Genomic DNA, 20,075 nt, shown 5'->3' with positions numbered 1-20,075 from the left:
CCACTGGAAGGATAGGGAAAAAAAAAAAAAAGAAGAAAAAGAAGAAGTCAAAAGCATTTCAATTTTCATTTGAAACGAATGAGTCAGAGTCAATTTGGTAAAGCAGTTAACAGCAGCTGTGCTCCCCTTCCCAGCCCCTTAACAGGTACAATTTGCTTTTAACAAACAACCTCGCAGAGGTCTCTGGCACCATGTTAACACAGTGGCATTCAACCCCTCTTGCTGTTGTGTATTTAAATTGGGTAATAGAGTCAGGCAGAGGAGATCCAACATGAATCTTAAGAAGTGCAATTTGACAGCATCTTTTAAAAAAATGGGGGGAGCCGTTATTTTAAAATAAAAAAGAGTTTGAGAGCAGGTTTGGCTGGGTTATTTTAAAGCAGGGTATTAAAACCAACAAAAGTCCTAGAAAGCCTCAGCATGGTGGCAAGACCCTAAGCAAGGCTGGGGCCATGGGCAAGTAGGGTCCCTCCACAAAGAGGTCTGGCAAAGCAAGCCAAAATATCTGACAGCCAAAGCATCCTCAGCCTGGATGCATTCAGGGTACTTCACCCCACACCAAGAGCAATAGAAAAGAAGAGAAGAACAACAGAAACAAACCATGACAGCCCTGCACACTCCAACACTAAGGTTGCCCCAGCCCCTCAGGGCATCCCACACCATTCCATAGTCTAAGCAGTTGCTTACACAGAGGGCTACCCCTGGGCTGGAAGGAAATGTGTGATGAGTCCTTCACCACCCCTTCTTATCCCTCCTGACCCCAGAGCATCTCTGTCCTTCCCTCACCCCAAAGTCAGGCCCTTTACGATGCCCTCATCTCACTTCTGTTCAGACAGTCATCTTCTCTCATTCATTTGTTCTTTGAAGAAATCTCATTTCATTACCTTCCAGGCTCCTCAGCTTTGGAGGGAATTACAGGAGGTCAATGAAAAATTCATGTTCTCAGTCAGTAATTGGCATTTTTGTTTCCTTTTTTTAGAGGAAGGAAAGCAAAGAAAAGGATGTGAATGGGGCAGACAGCAGGGTGAGTGGGTATCTTCTGCCGGTTATTAAGATAAAGTCTCTCATATTGCTCCTGGCCAGTGTACTCTGGTGCTTGCTCCAAGCAACCTCTGTAATCCTGCATATTGAAATCTGAAAGCATTCCTGGTACTTTCATTAGAGGGACAAGTAATGAAAGCAGACTGGACATACACAATTATTACAGTGTAATCCGCTGGAAATGAAGTCAATCCAATCACCCAGCATTCTGCTTTCTTCTCATTTTTTCGACTTCAAGTAAGTGCTTCCCAAATTCCAGCTGAAGTTACTGTTACAATCAATAGCACAAGGGCTCTCAGCGTAAGACTCAATTAATATGATGCTTGCAAGTGCTCCCCTATTGATCTCAGGCTGGTCTGAAACACCAGCCAGCACTGGCACCAACTGCAGCACTAGCAAGGAAGACAAATGCAAAATCAGGGGTTGCCAGCAAGCTAACAGGAGCAGCAGACCTCTTTAAGGATACTCTAGAAAAAGAGAAACCCCAGTCCTGGAAGCATGGGAAGTTCTCCAAAAAACCAAACTCTGCCTGGCTGTCATCTGCACCATCAGATTTGCCATCAATGAGCACAAGACCAGGATTTTACCCACCCAACTCATGCAAAGAAACTCTGTTCTGCCACCTTCAAGGTCCTGCCCCGCGGAGCTGCAGGCGGACGATGCTTCCTCCTCCGTCTCTCCCTCCTGCTCGCGGCGAGCACGCTGTCAGCCAGGAAACAGATTGCTACATCCAGCACGACCAAGGCTTGCCATGATTAGATCTATTAATATAGTGCATCTGATTCACCTCCAAGGCCCCAGCACTCGCTGACAAATAGAGATGGGCTTCCCTGTTTTGCTGAGCGGGGCCCTGTGGTATGACCTCCTGCTTGGAGCCAGGACCAGCAGGGACTGGGGAGAGCAGCATCCCCCATGTGCTGGTGGGTGCCCTGGGGAGAGCTCCAGCAAGGATAGAAGAATGACAGTGCAGGCAGCTGTCAATCACAGGTGGTGGTACCAGAGTTTATATTCCAGCAGGTCCTTCTCAATATGAGGATATAAAAAGGTCCTTGTTTCCTGCCCTTCCTGCAATATCCTCCACACAGGATTGTTTCCAGCTTTACCAGAGAGATCACTCTAATGGGCCAGTCCCTCCTGCCTGATGTCATCAAAGGCCCTTGCAATCCCATGTGTCCCCATTGACTGCCACTTGCAATCCACATTTCCCTGAGATCAAGGAAGGATCTTGTCACCTCATCCGGGATCACCTCTCCTCACCCATCTCCCCCAGCCACCTACTGCAGCACAGCAGGGGCAGTAGGATGGGCAATTCCCTGGGACACAGGCTTCCCTTGAACTTCTCTGACTCCAGTCCTAGGCCCAGGTTCACCTGTTCCAGAGGGGAGTGAGGCACTAGTACAGGCTGCCCAGAGAAGTTGTGGATGTCCCAGGGAGAGTAGCGTTCAAGGCCAGGTTGGTCAGGACTCTGAGCAACCTAGTCTAGTGGAAGGTGCCCCTGCCCATGGCTGGGGGTTGAACTAGATGATCTTTAAGGTCCCTTCCAACCCAAACCATTCCAGGATTCTATGGTATTACAGCCTCCCCCACGGCTGTTTTCTCAGAGCAGGGAGGAAGCATCAACCTATGCTTTCTCTACTTAACATCCTCTTGTACTTCCTAAGCACCTCCCTCCAGCTGTCCTTTGTCCATCACCTCCTACACTTAAAACCAGAAAGATCACAATTTTACCACCTCAACCAAAGATGCAAAGTTTTTCATGACAAAGTGAAACCCCCTACCTGTTCCTTACCACAATCTGCTACCTGATTTGTAGAAATGAGACAGGCCCCACTGCCTCCAGGGCTGATTTACATGGGAAGAGTCTTTCATGCCTTAACCTGCTTCCCCCACCCCACACCTTCCCCTCCAGAGCTTGTGCCCGTGGCTGGAAGAGAAAAGCCAGACAGGCATCACTCCAGCAGGCTCAGCATCATCTGCTCATCAGCCAGGGTGACGTCTCCTCATCAGCAGCTGCAGCCCAGGGTCTGCCACGGTGGGGATGCACACAGGCAAGTTGAAGGTGGACACTTAGCACATTTATTACCTGCTTATTAGATACCAGGCTCCTGTTATGATGAATTGGCTGAGTGATGGCTCCCGCCAGCTCCCAATGCTCAGCAAGGCTTTCTAATTCCATTTTGCAAAAGCTGGGCCAAGGCAAAATCATTTCTGAGAGGAAGGAATAAGCAGTTGTTTTTTTCCTGCCTCCAAAACAATTTGACCCTTTGCACAGACACAGCAGGACCTTTTCTTTATGCTCTGTCTTTCCTCCTGACCATGAGCAAGTGCAAGGGGTTAGATTATGTATCAGGAAGAAATTCTTCCCTGTGAGGGTGGTGAGACACTGGCACAGGTTGCCCAGAGAAGCTGTGACTGTCCCATCCCTGGCAGTGTTCAAGGCCAGGTTGGACAGGGCTTGGAGCAACCTGGTCTAGTGGAAGGTATCCCTGCCCATGGCAGGGGGTTGGAATGGGATGAGCTTTAAGGCCCCTTCCAACCCAAATCATTCCATGACACTGTAAAAGGGGACAGCTGGGAAACAGCAGCTCCAGTGGCTGCAATTTCGGCATCTCTGGTGCTACTGCTAAGTCTGTGCCAAGGGAAGCACTGCATTAGAGGTCCAAACCACTCATCACATCTCCTATACACACTATCATTGCTGTACTGCTGCAGTGATGCTTCTGGACAGCCCTCACTCAGCAACAAGAGCAAACAGCTGGTTGATCTCCAGACAGAGAACACCCAAACACAGGACAGGTTTTGAGCCGAACTCTGCTGTCTGCTGAAGGTTTCACAGAGCCCACAGCAGCTTCATCCTTTACAAAAGGACTTGTGCCAACTTCTGCAATACAATACCACATCTATGAGCCTCCCAGTGGGAACAGGTATCATGAGGTTAAGAAGTCAGTACATGGTACAAAGACTTTCCTGGGAAGCAAGACAGGCTTGAAAGACATTCCAGAAAACTTGAACCCAGAAAGGATATGCCTTTACAATGCAAGGTATCAGGAGATAAGGAAATTGTTTCACAGGACCACTGTTCAGCTCTTCTGAAGTCAGGAGTGAAAGTCGCAGCCAAGGGGCCAATGGCTTTGGGTGCCTCTCCCAAAGACATGGAATGCTGCCATTCTTTATGTGATGATTTCTTCCATATCCCTCAGTTCTGTAGAAACCTGTTCTGATATCCTTTATCCCTCCCTCAGGCCAGATTAAAAACTGCATGTAGGGGCAGAGGAGTTCAAAGGATAAAGGAGCCGCATTCTCACCGAGTCACTCCCAGGCTTTGGCGATTTTCACATTCTTGAGCTTTTTCTCAGTATTTTCATTAGTGTAAGCAACCCTGGGAGGCTGAGTCCAGCAGAAACAATCATGCTTTGCTAAGTAGAGGTGCTTCATCACCCCTTCACCTCTGTTGGCAGGAAAGACATTTCCATGCTGTGATTTCACAAGTGGCACCAACTACAGGCAGGCAGCAATGCCACACTGCACTTGTTCTGAATGATACAGAGCAACTCCTTGGCTGAAGACAACTGGGTGTGAAGTAGTTTGAGAGCCCTAAAGGTTGGCAAATGTCAGCTCTTAGTGGCCAAGTTGCCTGCAAACCAAACAACCAGCTCTACAGCAGAGACAGACTTACTTTTCCTACAAAAACAGTCCTGTGATGCCAGAGAAGCTCATGGGCTTTCACCTCCCTCCAGCTCCACCTGCCAGGGTCCTGTGGACCATCTTCTGTCTGCTCCCCACTGCACCCTTGCGAGGGAATATTCATGCATAGAGACAGACGGGATGAGGAACCTCATTCACACAGAGGGTTGCTGTGAGCGAGCTGATCTCTCTGCTCAGCAGGAGATGAACACCTGCCCTCCTTAGGGATGGGCTCTGTGCTCAAAGTTTCCCTCCTCTTCCATTGCTGGAGGGCCCTTGGCCCCAGCCTGGGGGAGGGCCACACGTTATACATATCCCTGCCTGTTACACATTTCTGCTGTGTTCCTTAGACAGAGGACTTTGCTACCAGCGAGCGGGAGAGAAGCTGCCATCTGGGACTGCATGTGCTTTCCAGACAGATGGCTGACTATTCTAGTCGTGTTTTATTTCTAGCAATGGTTCATACAGCAACAGCGCTAGTGTGAAAATGGGATGTGACAAGATGTGTATTGCTTACACCTTCTGTAAAGTTCAGATAAAACCAAGATGTACAGAATGTAAAAATCAATATAATTAGGTAATTAAGAGCAGCAAAACCCCCTGATTTAATGCTGCATTGTGTTCATGTATATTACAGATTGGGTATATGTGTGCGATATGGAACATACATATGTATGTTTCCACATTTGTGCATGTACACAATGCAAAACGGATGGGAAATAATGAATGTATACATCTAGCCATTAAAATAAACACAGCTACCTGCTCCAGCAGGCATTTCAGACAGAATTGCTGACAACTACCCCCTGTTTCACCTTTAAACTGAAGCTCTGCAGGGCAGGAAATTCCCTCTGTTGCTAGAGCAGGACACAGCACAAGGTCCTGGCTCTGCCTACGTTCCTTGAGCAGTATATCCTGCATTCTGCAATGCAGAACACCAACACCTAGAGGGGTTAGCAGCAAGAAGAGCAGCATCACAGGCACAAGCTCCCACTGGTTGAGTTGGGATCATTTACTTGCTTTCTGCAGAGCCAAGAATTCAGGTCCGAGCAGCGTAGGGATGCACATCCACAGAGCTTGACACATTCCAACGTACATAGAAGTGGTGAAATCCAGCTATAAAACCCATTTCCAAGTTCTTTTGCAGCTCAGGTTGGAATAAAGGCCTGAACTGAATGTGTTAAAAGCTACTGGTCACACATATGGAGCCTGCTAGAAGCAGACTGCCCTCCCACATGGGAGCCCTCAGCAGCTCAGCCCAAGAGCTTATATATCCCACACACAGGTCTTCATACAAACTCAAAAAGAAGAAAAAAGATGGCAAGAAAAGTATTCAGGACAAAAGTACCTGTCATCTGACTTCTCAAGGAGCAAGTTCAGATGTAAGGAGCTTCTGGAAGAGGCTGTTACTGGGCTGAGGTATGTCTGAGGCTGCTCCTTCCATCGTGTCCTGCTTCTTCAGTCTCAAGTACAGCAAGGGTTTATCTCATTTTGCACCACATGAGACAGTGTGGGACTAAACAGAAAGACAGGTGGGAAAAAAAAAGGTATTAATTGACCCACATCTCAACATATAAATCCCACCCAGCAAAGTCCTGTGCTCATGGCCTCACAGTCCACCTCCTAAGGGGCTCGAGAAAAGCAGAGATGTCCTCTGAAATAGCAATGAGGAGCTGTTCCTATAATAAAATGTTTGGTATAATGGGCTAATGCAGAGCAGCTAGTGGTAAGAGACCCAAATGCAGAGTAGCATGCTGGGGTTATCAGCATATAAATTCTCTGTCCCTGCAAAGTTATCATCAGGCAGAGAAGAGTAAAAGTGTGCAGCTCTCCCAACATTAAACTGCAAGACTGTGGCTCAGTAAGGGGTGGGTGGCAGCTAACACAGGATCCTGGGCCTTGTGTGCATGAGTATCCTATGCAGGGACACAAAATCATACTCAGAGATAAGCCTAAGGATGCAGAACAAGGAAAATTCATCCAAGAAGCAAGAGATGAGCAAAACAGGTCAAAGCATTCGCTACAGGCAGCGATCCAAGCCTGGTCAGACAGGCAAGTGAAAAACTGCCACCTCTACACCCCCCAGGAGTAACTCTGACTCAGCAAATGGGGGTTTTGCACTTCCAGGACCCAAAGTAGAGTGGAAATGACATTGCATAGAAACCAACCCATGTTCGGGGAGTTTTGGCAACTCTGTCTTTTTGTCACTTTGCAGCTCCCTGGGTGTCACTCAAACTGGAAATCTTCCGTCCAGTTCCCGTTAGGTGTAGATGTGTTTTCACACTTCTGCCTAGCCAGGTACTTTCTGTACTGCTGATGGTTAATTACTTAAGGATGAATCACACAGCTCAGCAGGGAGGTGGGGCAGGCAGAGTTAGCTGAGCAAGTCATGGAGTGGGGTGGCAGGGAAGAAAACATCTCTGCATCAGGCGGGTGGGCACACGCGTACAGGATTCGCGAGGAATAAATTCAGTGAGGAATGTCAATAAATCTCCCAGCCTGGCCACTGGGGTGGGAGTTTCTTTTCCCCCTCCCCGCAACAGGGAAATTCTGCTCTTTCCATGGGGGGTGGGAAGTGGCGCAGGGCTGCATTGAAATGTAAATTCACTCAAATTATTAAGCACAAGAGAGCAGCTCCTGCCAGCCCTTTGTTCCGCAGTCAGAATGTGTAATCTAGAAGAATAAATATAGTCAGATATCAGCTAAACAAAGAGACCCGGGGCCATGCATATTCAGCGACCCTCTCCCCTAGGACATCCCTTCCCCCTTTTTCAGGGAGGCTCTTTCTGCAGTCAACAATTGTAGATCAAAATGCCCTCATTAACCAGGGCTGAGCTGAAAACCTCTTGCTGCTTCAGACTCAGGGTGGGTTCCTTTCTTTCTCTCCAGGAGCAGAGATCTCCCTACCCCCTGGTTTTCTCCCCTGCCCTTTTTCCATCCTGGGAGGTCAGAACAAGGATGCTCCTGAAGCCCACCAGTGCTGCACTCCCACCAGACTCGTGGGGTAGCCACAGGACAAAATCCCAGGGTCCAAGAGCTCTTGTGGCTCCAAAACCTGCCCTACACTTTGCTGCCACGTCCACCTCTGGGCCAGCAAGGGGAACTCCCCTAAGAGATGGCAAGAAGTCTACATGTCTATGCAGGAGCCCTAAAGAGGTCAGAAGCCACCAAATATACCTCCCTCTGCCACTGTAGAACATATTACCTGGCCTGACTGATTACATGGAGACTCCCAAAGATGTTTAGAAAAAAGGCCACCCAGAGAAACCATTTCAAATGTTTTTCCCCACAAGTTACTCACCCCCCACAGCAAGGGGAGCTGAAACCACCTGAGGGGCTCCAGGTCCAACAGCCTTTGCAGGGCTATGAGTTCATACTGTGGTGTGATGACCAAGGATGTTTTACTACCTCCACTCTCCAGTCATATGGGAGCAGGTGACCACAGTGGCATGAAGCCATGCTGGTAACTGGTTAGAAGGGACAGGCCCAGCTTCTCACAGCCATTCCAGCAGCAGTGGGGCACAAAATATCAAGCAGGCAGCCAAGGCTTGCACCTGCCCCAAGCCACAAGGAGAGGTGGCTGGAGGGGAAGCAAGGGCCAGGTAAGGAGGAGAGGGTGCTCTCCCCACCCAGGGCTGGGGTCGTTACCTAAACACAGCTTCTCTGTCTCCAGTGCTGTCAGTCTCACACCTGTCACTACCACTAAGCCTGCTGCAAGATTTAAAGATGAGGTGGAGGAGGAGGGGAGAAAAAAAAAAAATCAATTTGGCTGTTTTTGAGTTATATGAATATAATAAACCCTGAGTGTCCTGCTTTTGGATGCAGTTTGCGCTTCCAATAACTCAGCAATATATTCATTAAACAAAGAGAGGTAAAAGCAGCAAGCCATTAAAAATAAAGCACCAGGAGAGGGAAGCCCATGCAGGCTGTAAATATCTTTGACTCTTTTTCAACCTCCATTTTCTTATCCCTGCTCATTCACTAATTGACCTCTGGATTCTGCTTCTCAGAACTGTTTCCATCACTGCACTTTGTCCTTCAACCACAGATGCAACAAAGGATCTCAGGCACTCTCTAAATGGGGAATAACTCATATTATAGACCTCCAAAGCAGGAGACAGAGTCCATTTCCCTCATTACCCTAGTGCTGTGATACAACACCCCCGCACAGGGCTACAAAAACCACAGGATCAAAGATCAGGCGTTCCAGGTGAAAAAAGAAATCCAGTTTTAACCCTCTATATATACATGAGAAATGCCTACCTTATGGTATTTCAGCTTCATTGCATGAAGTCCACCCATAGCTACAGAGACAGACTCTTCTTTCTCACCCATATGGAGGCATTCTTGCCACAGGGCACTGCTTTCTTTCCTGATCCATGCAGGACCTATCTCCAGGTGGCAGCCACATGCTGATCCAGACTGAAGACCAGCACACATTAGCACCAAGCCAACTGTAAAGGAGAGTGCCCCACTCCGTGGTTTTCAGCACGACTCTACAAATCCTGAAAATGTTGAGCCTCTCACATGTAGACCCTCCAAGCCTTACACTGGGATCACCAGCTTTCAAGCATGTCTGCTAGCAGGTTCTCTGACCCAGTGTCTCAAGTCTCTTACCTTACCCAGTCTGAAGGTCTATCCCTAGTACCAGGTGTTTTTTACTCCCCAATTAGATACTAACCCAAATCACATGCCACAGCAGTGATTCAGAAGACAGCACCTGGCAGGCTCAGCACCCTCCAAAAATCTCCCTAACAGCTGAGATAGATCTCATGCTGATATGGAGGGAAGGGGTTACTCAGTAGGACAGCTCAACTCCATCTCTACAGCATCTGGTTCTTCTTTGGAGCTCATCATCCTCTGCATGGTCTCATTTCTTCATGAGCTTTAGAAGCAGCTCAGAGCATCACCCAACATGACAACAATACAGCCAGTGAGACTTCCCTCACATTTTCTCTGATTAGGAAAAATGCTTGCTGAGGGAATCAGGCTTCAGCTTGGTAAGGGCATACAGTTCTTTCTGCCCCAAAACCAAAGTGATGAGATTCCTCTATTCCTTGCCTGCAGGCACTCAAAATGCCATGTTTCCTCCTTTCCGTGGGATTTAAAAGAGCAGCCTTCTCATGTTCTTAATCCCTCCCAAAGCTCACAGCATATGGCAGTTTTGAAGGAAATTGGGTTAAGAGCATAAAGGCTATTAGAGGAGTTTTGCTAAATACTGGCTCTGCAAGGGAAGCTACAGGCAAGGGACAGCCTAGGGATGTCAGAGGCCTTACTGGGCCTTGGGGAGCAGAAAGCAGGGCCAGGACCTCTGTATCCTGTGCCCCTTTAACAAGTTATCTGCATCCAGTCTCTGCCAATGCTGAGCAGCAGAACAAAGAGATCAGACAAGCTCATCTCTCTGTTTCCTCTGAGAAAAAGATATGTTTAGTGTGAGGAGGGAGGAAGGATGGTGGGTGCTGGACCCTGCACTTGGGTCACAACAGCCCCATGCAGTGCTCCAGGCTAGAAGCAGAGTGGCTGGAAAGTTACCTGGTGGAAAAAGACCCAGAGGTGCTGGTCAGCATGGGTTGAACATGAGCCCAAGTGTGCTCAGGTGGCCAAGAAGGCAAAAGGCATTCTGGCTTCTAACAGATATAGTGTGGCCAGCAGGACCAGGGCAGATTGTCCCTCTGTACTTGGCACTGGTGAGACACCTTGAATCTTGGGGTCAGTTTGGGCCCCTCACTGCAAGAAAGACATTGAGATGCTGGAGTGTGTCCAGAGATGGGCAACAGAGCTGGGGAAGGGTCTGGAGCACAAATCTACTAAGAAGCAGCTAAGATTGCTCAGCCTGGAGAAAAGTAGGCTCAGGAGGGACCTTACTGCTCTCTACAAATACCTGAAGGGAGGCTGTAGCCAGGTGGGGGTCAATCTCTTCTCCCAGGTAACAAGTGACAGGACCAGAGGAAATAGCCTCAAGTTGCACCAGGGGATGTTCCAGTTGGATGCTAGGAAAGAATTCTTCACCCAAAGGGTTGTTAGGCACTGGAACAGGCTGCCCAGGGATGTGGTCAAGTAACCATCTCTGAAAATGTACAAGAAAACATCTGGATGTGGCACTTAGGGACACTGTTTGCTGGTGAACACAATGGTGCTGGGTTAACAATTGGAGTTGATGACCTTAGAGGTCTTTTCCAATCTTAATGATCCCATGATCCTTGTAGGTTCTCATCTCCCACATGGCCCAGGGCTGATGGTGAAATATTCATTGTAACTTCTCTCCCCCCAGGTACAGCACAGGACATGAGTCAGTTCAACTCAGCCCAGCCTGAAGAAGAAGAAAAACATAAAAGCAGAGGTGTTCAAAGCCATTCTTGCAGGTGTCAAGCCATTCAACATCCATTTGTGTATCAGATTAACACTATAGCTCTTTGGGTTAAACACAGAGTTTTAGTAGCCACTTTTGACTACCAGAATGCTAGACACAAGTCCCTCCGTACAGCCTTCTGCTGCAGGGAGGGGACTTGCCACAGCCAGCAGCTTTCACTCAGCAAGGCTGTTTTAAACTACAGATCAGTTAAAGAAAAGTGCCACCATCTTCCCCCAATAACCACAGCTTTTCTCTCACTGTGATTTTACAATGGTGCAAGCCCAGCTCAGTATAAATCAGATGAAAAGAGAGCAGAATCTCACCTCAGCTACTTATATTTTGCCCCTTAAAGCCACATTTGACCAGGAATCTCCTTTTCCCTCTACTCATCACTGGTACTAGGAGACATTTTCAGAATATCACAGCATTTGGACAGTTTCATACAAGATTTCTTACACTGTATGTTCCAGGAGAGTCCAAAAGTTGATTAAATGCTCCTTATCCCCAGATACCCTCTGATCCATACCCAGGTATATGAACTGACCCACAGATGTGACACAAAATCATTAGAGAGGAAAAAGAAATAATTCAAGGCCTCTCAGTTTGGCTCATCAGTGAATATTAATTTATATTGTCATGCAGTTGACTTGTAAATCAACTGGATCATTAACTCAGACCTTTTTCGCAGTAACATTACAGGATGTTGCAAGTTATTTAGACGCCACAGTGTTTCCTCCACTCCCACTGCTTTGAACACAGAGTTCTGCTCCCAAGGAAAGAAGGACACAGCTCGAGTCCACCCACATACAGGTAATGGTCCTGTGGCTTTCCTGCATGGCATTTGCCAAAATAACCACACCATGCTAATCTTTCTAGCCAAATAGTGCCTTCTGCTGGACAGCTTATTCCCATATGAATTTGCAGGACTAATGAATGTTCTGTTTCTGCCCAGACAAAGGTATCCACTATATGTTCACAGGTCTAGGCAAAAGACTAAGTTTTAACTAAGGATTTGTGGCCCCGCTGAGAATAGACTGTAGTTTCAGGGAGTGAACGGATCTATATCGATTTACAACATCAAAAGGCTCAGAACTTGTCTCTTTCATATCTATAAATAATAAGTATTGACTATATTAAACCAATTGAGAATATACTGCTGGATCTCAGGCCGCTGTGAATACTGAATTAGTGGAGTGATGTGAAGCACAGCTTGTTTTCTTTCCAGGTTGTAGCTGCAATGGATATCCCATCTTGCTGAGCATTCCTGACCATTCTCCTGAAGAAATGCACAAGTTTCCAGAGGCTCTGCTGGAAGTTCTCATTTCCTTTTTCTCCAGAGAGAAGCAATGAAGTTAAAAGCCAAGGTGTTTTCAAGCAGTAAAGAATGATGGCATAAGATGCAAATTCACTTGAGCAACTTGCAGCAAGTTGTGCCCTATGGGATTTTATGGAGATTTGTGAAAGGAGCTGAGGATTTGCATCCAGCTCTCCTTGTCTGGAATGGACTCTGTGCAGACATGGCCCACAGCCAGGTTAGGATCAACTGGCCTCAGTAGGGCAGCTCTGTGCCTCCTGGCCCTGCCCAGGAGAGGATGATACCCCTCTGCAGGAGCACACCTGTGTGTAGCATCAATAGCTTAACCTCCAGTACAGTCAAAAGGGGCTCAATGAGCCCTTAAGAATGGGTTTCCCTGCAGTACTGCTACTCAGACCAAGTTTTATCAAGGACCCACACAACCATCACTTGCCCATGTAACACAGCATCCCTGACATGCTGCTGATCCAGTGGATCTCTCACAGCTGAGATGGACTCACCTGCAGAGCCCATGTGCAAGGAGAGTTCTGAGCCTCACCAAATCTGCTTGTGGAGTCAGTTCAGTTCAATAATCTGATACAGAAGGGTCGTGGCATAGAGCCTCCCTACCCCACTGTCAGAAAATACTGCATGTCCCAGCTGAACACACATTACTCCTGCACGTGCTCCCCTCCTACAGTACCCCACATTCAGGATGGCCATGTGTAGCATCCCACCTGGAAAGGGAACATGCAGATACACAGATGCTTGTGGTCGAAAAGAAACAACAAAAGTCAGTCTTCTGGGCTTCTACTCAAAGGTGTGTCTGGTTCTGAGCAGTCTCATTACTCCTGAGGTGCAGACAGAAGGTGGATCACACCACCTACAAGTCCATGCCTCTCTCATCCTTACACCATCCCCATCACAACGCCTTGGCTGCTGCTTAACACTACCTTTCTCCTTTCATAGACAGTCACCAGGGCTAAACTAAGAGAAGTCTGCTGTGAACAAGGCTGTGCCAGGGACCAGGACTGAATGGAACAGAGAAGCTGCAGATTCAACTGGAGGATTATTTACAGGAGGTGGTGGTAGGTGTGCAGGGCAAGAGTGAACTGCTGAGGAACAGAGCTCAGCCACACTGTCCTGTGCTCTCCTCTAGCTACACCTCTTTAGTCCCTCATTTCAGAAGCCTAGTGCTGTGCTCCTGAGAGCGCTGTCTTTTTGTAGGGGAAAAGCAGCCTGAGGTATTACAGACAGAGCATGTTCTGGGCTGGACACAATAGGGAGATTGTGGTGGCCCCGGAGAGGAGGCTCATTTCCAGTTCAACAGCGACCTCTGCTCTCAGCAGCCTGAAGCGCGAGTGTCTCCGATCAGCTCAGTCTGGGTTCACCTTCCGATAGATCATTTTGGTCTGTTTTATCTATGGGGAATAAGCACACATCTTTTACACGTGGGCAACCACCGTGACCTTCAAATCCCATCAGATGGAGCCTGGGGCTTCACAACTCTAGCAGTTGTTAAAGCATCCTAGGATTTACCTTCTCCTACTTGGCTGATATTTAACCAGATGCTAAGAGAGACAAGGACACCTGGTTTCTAAATGGATTGTTTTCAACATATCCCAAGAGGGAATGTAGATATATATGCATTTTCACACACACACAGGACTTGCAAGGAAGCTCTCAAACAGAGCTATGGAACCAAGACAATCCAGAAGAAGGGTGCAGCCACTAAATTTACCAGCCCCTTGATGGCTGGGGGCATTAACAAGTGTGGTAGGAGAGCTGCAATTCTGTGACACAGCACTCCAATACCACATAGAGCAAGCCAGTTTGAACTCTCCAGCCTACCAAGGCTAAAAGACCTGCCTCAGCTCCTCAAAACAGAGAATCCTTCCTTGGCTCTCCTTCCTCTGCTGTCTCAACTCACACTCCCACATCACAAGCTGCAGGATGACTAGGACTCTTCTGATACTCCACAAAACACCAAGCCAGAGCACAACTGTCAGCTACTAGAATTCCCTGCTATCACAGCAGCTGTGAAGGGAGAATCCCATAGGAAATCCCACCTATGCCATGCCAGAAGTCCAACACTAAGATCCCCTGTCAGGCTGCAGAAATCAGTGACAGTTCTAGCAACTCACTCCAAGACACACAATCCTTAGGAACCTGCCATGCTGCAGAATACCTTCACTGTGTGTCCTGCAGGAAAACAATCTGCAGGAACTGGGATTCAAGCAGAATAGGGTTTCTTGATCCTCTGAGGATCAGCAGACTAAATAGTTTCCTCTCACTGGGAAATGAAGGATGCATGTGCCTGTGGTAGTGCTTCCCTGAGGCCATCTGTGCCTCTCCCTCCCAGCATCAATGAATTCCCCACAGCAGCACCAAACACTGCAGTGCACAGTGCCCAAGAAGAAAAAAGAACAGCTCCGAAAGCTCCAAACACTTGAAGGTCTGTTTTGGGCTATCTTGGACAGCAAAGTGAGAATCTTGCACCTTGCAAGCTTCAGAGATATTTGAAAAGCTCCCAAAAATATTAATAACAAGCTAAATATCCTAATGCTATTAGGTAAAACAGCTTTTAGGACTGCGTGTGACCTCTATATGGGATACCCCTGCTCTGCTGCTCCTTTCTCCATGCCCACTCACACAACTGTACTGTAAGGCATTGTGATAATTCTTTGAAAAAGCAGCAAAGAAAATGAAGGTCAGTTTAAAATACCCTCTCAGCTGTAGATGAAAAAAAAAAAACCCTGCTAAAAATAACTGTTTTGAATAAGACAGAAGAGCTATTAAGCAACTTGAAAATTGCTATAGCCAAGAGTGTCCAAAGCTTGGATAGAAGTTGGCAGAAAGCAGAGAACAGGTCTCTGCAGCTCCTGAGAATTGTGTGTGTTCACTCCACATATTGTTATATAGACTACTTTGCAGAGTTTGTATATTTTTTACGACTTTGCGTGGCTTAATTTCTGCTCTGTTTATATTCTCAGTATGGTCTCAGTTGGTTCACAGGATTGGACCTGCATCAACACCACATCCCCACAGAGCTCCAAACATCAGGTCAGAGCCCAAACAAAGGCAGAGACCTGCACAGATGACGCTGCAGTTCACCCAAAAATATTTATGCACAGACTTCTGTGTACATTTATATACATCCCTATTTAATGATTTCACATAAACAAAGCCCTTACAGGTGGATACATTAGTAAAAACAGGGATATTAACCCTTCTCTCCTGTTTTATCTAAGCAGTGGTTTGTCAAGTTTGCCACCTCTTCCTAGACCAAACATTTCTAACACAAACGGGACACAGCACCACCAAGTACTTCTGTGCTCAGCAAAAGTGTCTTGACTACAGTTTGGAATTGCTTCTTGGGCAAAACCTGCACATCACCAGCCAATTGATCCTTCTGTTTGCCTCTGTCCCCAAGTGATATGACCCTGTTGGGTGCCTGCCCCTCCAAGACAGACTTGAACCCCAACCAAGAGCCCAGCAGCAAAAATCCCAGCACCACTTTAGCCTTGCAGAGTTTCACAGCCAAGGTAAGATGTTCTGCTTCACCAAAACCAAGAGCATCCCGAGGTGGTTGTGCCCTTGTCTCAACAGCCCTCACAATCTCTAATGGGAACAGGTAGAGGTGCATTAGTATCCATTCAATTTTCAGCACTTAGACTTCATAACTCTTCCCATTTTGTCACTCTTAATATTTATAAGACACCGAGCAAATGATTGATTATCCTTTGGACCCCTTGTCATTCACAGTTGCTTATCTCCTGCATGTAGGGGGCAATCAACAGATTTATAACAGCCCATAAAAGTTGTTACCAAAAGTACAGTTTCTTTGTGTGTGATAATTTCTAATAACTCTCAGGCATGATAGCAATTACTGACAAAAGTCAGCCTCTGTTAATAGAGTTTATCTCAGTTCATCATATATCCTTTGTCAGTGGAAGCATTTTGACAAGCCTGGGGTTAATTAAAACCAAGAAGACAATAAAATACACCTAATCAAACATTACAGGTACAGAAATCAATTAGCAGATTTATGGCACTTTGGAGCCCTCTATAACGTGCAAAATTCAAAGAAACTGTCAGTTCCATCCCCCCCAAGACACTGTAATTGAATTTCTAATTGAAACTATTTTTCAATAGGTAACACAATCCACAAAGTTTGATTTGCATTAAAGTGGCATCTGCAGAGGACAGAGAAATCTAAAAATAAAATAAAGAAATCCCATGCTGTTCCTGTTATTACCAGCAATAATTAATATTATTATTTGCATATTTAAATTTTTGCTAAAGCCCTTTAGAGTCATTGGAGTGGCCAATTTGCCAAGAGAGCTCTAGACACCAAGATTTCTGTAGGAAGAGTTCATTTGGATCATGAAGAGAGGCTGAGGGAGTTGAGGTTGTTTAGCCTGGAGAAGAGGAGGCTCTGGGGAGACTTTATTGCCCTCTACAACTCCCTGACAGGAGGTTGGAGTCAGGTGGGGGTTGGTCTCTTCTCCCAGGCAACCAGCAGCAGGACAAGAAGGCACAGACTCAAGCTCTGCCAGGGGAGGGTTAGGTTGGATATTAGGAAGAGATTTTTTATGGAAAGGGTGAATAGGCATTGGAATGTGCTGCCCAGGGAGGTGGTGGATTCACCATCCCTGTAGGTTTTTGAGATGAGACTGGATGTGGCACTTAGTGCCATGGTCTAGTAACCATAGTAGGGTTGGACTTGATGATCTTTGAGGTCTCTTCCAACCCAGCTGATTCTATGATTCTATGAAAAAGGGGAAGAAGAAAATTCAGAGTGGGCAGAAAACCCACCACAGATCCTGGTGATCAGCAACCAAAGTCCAGGTGATGGTCTGTGACCAGTGGCATCCCTAAGGGATGGACCTTGGGACCAGTATGATGGGACAGAGCATCTCAGCAGCTAGGGAACACCAAACCAGCTGGGCAGGCTGTGTGCTGGAGGATGGTTGACAGGGACCTGATGACATGCAGAGACAAATACCTTCACTGAGCTGTTTTGCTTTTGTCTTGGAGTACAAAGCTTCACACAAGCACTGCAGCTATTGCCAATTTGGGCACAATGGCCACACAGATCTTCATAGAAGCAGCATAGTTCAAGTTAGAAAGGACCTTTAAGGAGATCACCCAGCTCCAAACTAGATCTCAACAAGAATAACAAAATAGATTATAAAAAGGCAGCGTATAAAACCCCTGAGCTTGTTGTTCCACAGTGTTTCTCTCTGAAATGCAAGGGGACAGAGAGCACAGACATGCACAGCTATAGAGCCTAATTACATACAGTACTGCTCAGTGTATATTATCTATATTTTACACTGCTTCATTTCTTCTGCTGCTCATAAGATACAGCTAGGAGCTATCTCTCAGTAATTTGCTGGGAAATGGGAAAGACTTGAAATGAAAAGTCAGGAGAAATGAAGATACAAGGTCAACATAAAGCTCCCCAGTACTTGCATCTCTTTGGGTGTAGTGAACCAGATTAACTTCTGATTTCAGCACTCAGATATCTAGAAGCTGATCTAAACAGAAGTGTGTTGTTTGAAATGAGATACTATTTGCTTAACTCTTGTTAAAATATTCATTAAATTTTAAATATTATACTATGAAAAAAACCCAAGAAAAACCATGACAATTGCTCTTATTCAAATATTGCTCTGATGATAGCAAATCCAAACTCCATCTTGCTGGGTCCTGCCTCACAAGAATCTGAGCAGAAATAAAAGTGGGAGACACTAGATTTTAAAAACAAAATTCTGAGCAAAACATCACAACAAAGAGTTAAGAACAAAGCAAGAGCAAAATGAGGCTTTTTAGTGATTTTCTTCTCCTATTTTAAGGAAACTATGGGCAAATAAACAAGTCTCTCAAATTCCACCCAATTTTGTTTTACCACTATCTCAGCAGCGTCTCATCTGGAAGAAAATCACCTGCAAAGAACACATCTACAGTGGCTTCATGAAGCACTAAACATTATTCCTGGAAGGAAGGGCATTCCCAGGTAGGATCAATCAACAAGCAAAGCACAGGGGCAGGGATCCTCTCACAGGGAGAGCAGCCACCTGTAATAGAGATCTACTTTACAGAAGGAGCAATTCCCCATGTTACCAAAGACAGCTTTTCATCTGGATATCACTCGCTGTGAAATTAAATCCTGGCACATTTGGGAAATGGTCCATGGAGAGGTGATTAATTCTATTAGAAGATGTGGAGGGAACTCACTCTTATTTCCTTTGTTGAAGAAGAGAGAGCCCAGAATTCAGATTGTAGCAGTGTTTCTTCTGGAGCAGATCCTTGAAACTGTCACTTTCATGGGCAGTGTTACTACTCCTTGGCTGTGCTTGTAATAGCAACACTGTCTATAGTGACACCTCTGCATTTCCCAACATTTGGAAGTTTGAAGCTTTTGCTCTGGCTCTCCCTCCTCTCACATCACAGCTCCACAAAGATGTACCTGCAGCTGGACATCTTTTGGTACTGCAGCACTCAGTTCCTTTCTTTCAATGGGATAAAGTAAAAAACTGATCTGGTTTTGCACCTTACACTGCACTATTTGAACCATTCGAGTGGTCCCAGTATGCCCATTGTAAAAGAATTGATCCAAAAGGCACCTTGCCATCAACTGGATGAAAGGAGATGATTTCTGTTTCAGTTGGGGCTTTTAGGGTTGTTTGCTTTGTTTGTGGTTGTTGTTTTTCATTTTCCTTCCTCATCTTTTATTCTATTCCACTACAAGCACATAATTTTGCTTACTCTGTTCCTTGTATGGTTACAGACACTGCTTGTTCCAAAAGGAATGGAGGATTTCTGGCATTGAGAAATGAAACCTTTCCCTTAGTCATCACTAGAAGCAGCTTTCAGTACCAGCCCCCACTGGAATTTGCAGCCAAAGTAGAATGAAACAGGAGCAGGGAACAGAAGCTAATGGAGGATGAAGAAAAGGTATGAAACCACCTCCCACGTGAGCTGTAGGGACACAGGGCAAGTGTGGGGTGCAAGAAAGCTCAGTTTTGCTGAGTTGAGTAGAAGCAGGTAGAGCTAGTGGACAAAAGGACACATCCAGTGGGTTCAAGGTCTTTGTATGCCAGCCTGATAGGTGAGCATTGAAGTTTATGGTTAAGGTTTTCCTGATATCAGCTTAATTCTCCCGTGCTGTAAGTGAAGTTTAATTTTCTCCCTCTGTAAGACTTGTCATTACTTATCCCACAGATCATGATTTTCCCAGTTCTTTCCCCATTTTTGGCTTTTGAAACACAGGCTGCAAAGCTGGATACATTCTGCCAGCCATCACCAAGTAACACAAGTAGTCATATCTCTCCTCCGACCCCACAACTTGCTCATGACACTCCTATTAATGCTTCCAGGAACAAGATTTCTTTTTAAAGGCACATCACTGACTCACTTGTCTGTGATTCACTGTGAACCCAAGTCCTTTTCTGCAGTACTGCTTGCCTAGGCAGCTGTTTCTCATTTTTTTAATCAGATGTTTCCTCCCTAAAGGTAACATTTGTCATGAATTTCATCTTATTGATTTCTATCCTTTCCTACGGAGTAGATATTATTGAACTCAGAGCCTGCTCTCCAGAATGCTGGTAAACTCACACCCTCCAGCATCCTCCTCAGGCAGTATGAGGGATTCTTTCCTGAATGAGTCAAGGTATTCATGGAGGAGAATTGGACCCA

This window comes from Acanthisitta chloris, unplaced genomic scaffold (genome assembly GCF_000695815.1).
Source record: "Acanthisitta chloris isolate BGI_N310 unplaced genomic scaffold, ASM69581v1 scaffold3681, whole genome shotgun sequence".
NCBI classification, from domain to species: Eukaryota; Metazoa; Chordata; class Aves; order Passeriformes; family Acanthisittidae; genus Acanthisitta; species Acanthisitta chloris.
Note: the sequence above shows the minus strand (reverse complement) of the source record.